The sequence below is a fragment of the Mustela nigripes genome, chromosome 2, assembly GCF_022355385.1.
Source record: "Mustela nigripes isolate SB6536 chromosome 2, MUSNIG.SB6536, whole genome shotgun sequence".
NCBI lineage: Eukaryota > Metazoa > Chordata > Mammalia > Carnivora > Mustelidae > Mustela > Mustela nigripes.
The window spans coordinates 133125228-133126444 of NC_081558.1; the positions used below are offsets into that span (position 1 = coordinate 133125228).

The 1217-nt window shown below is 41.9% G+C and overlaps 1 pseudogene; it reads left to right on the plus strand.

The window, feature by feature from the left end:
- The window catches only part of LOC132012073 (polyubiquitin-B-like), a 962-nt pseudogene extending 239 nt beyond the window's left edge, over positions 1-723 (plus strand).
- Positions 724-1217: the final 494 nt, after the last annotated feature.

The window sequence follows — 1217 nt, forward strand, 5'->3', positions numbered from 1 at the left end:
GGCAAGCAGCTGGAAGATGGCCACACTCTTTCTGATTACAACATCCAGAAAGAGTCCACCCTGCACCTGGTCCTGCGCCTGAGGGGTGGCATACAGATCTTCATGAAGACCCTGACTGGCAAGACCATCACCCTGGAGGTGGAGCCCAGTGACACCATCAAAAATGTGAAGGCCAAGATCCAAGATAAAGAGGGCATCCCCCCCTGACCAGCAGAGGCTTATTTTTGCTGGCAAGCAGCTGGAAGATGGCCACACTCTTTCTGATTACAACATCCAGAAAGAGTCCACCCTGCACCTAGTCCTGTCCTGAGGGGTGGCATGCAGATCTTCGTGAAGACCCTGACTGGCAAGACCATCACCCTGGAGGTGGAGCCCAGTGACACCATTGAAAATGTAAAGGCCAAGATCCAAGATAAAGAGGGCATCCCCGTGACCAGCAGAGGCTTATCTTTGCCGGCAAGCAGCTAGAAGATGGCTGCACTCTTTCTGATTACAACATCCAGAAAGAGTCAACTCTCCACCTGGTTCTCCGTCTGAGGGGTGGCTGTTAATTCTTCAGTTTTGAATTCATAGTGCCCAATGATGGCATTGCTCTGCACTATAGCCATTTTGCCCCAATTTAAGTTTAGAAATTACCAGTTTCAGTAATAACTGAGTCACTGGTTTTCTCAATAGCTGTTCAAAATGTTAATAAAAGTTTCGTTGCATGGTAGCATAAAAATAAATAAAGCAAAATGCAGAAAACAATGTATATGTTGTTAGCTACCCAAAAATCTTGATTGTAATCATATAAGATTATATAGACAGAACATTTCTGGAAAGACACAACAAGAAACAGATAACAATTATGGTCTTTCAGAGGGAAACAGGAATTTAAGGGTGGAAGAGAGGCTCACTTTTCACTGTATACTCCCTTGTACTTAGTAAATTTTACACCATACACATGTATCTCCTATTCAAAAATAGAAAAATATATTCAAAAATTTTAAATAACCTAAATTTAGCACATCAAAAGTATAATCTTTGGTGGCTAAGTAATTCCCCTCCAAAAAAGTAATCAGACTGAGGGACTGGCAAAATTTTTGATGGGTTCAGATAGCAAACCTTTTGGTTTTGTAGGCCACAGGTTTCTGGTACTTCTCCAACAACTCTTCTAAAATAACACAAAAACCACCATAGACAATATGATCACAAATGACTGCAACTATGTCCCAATA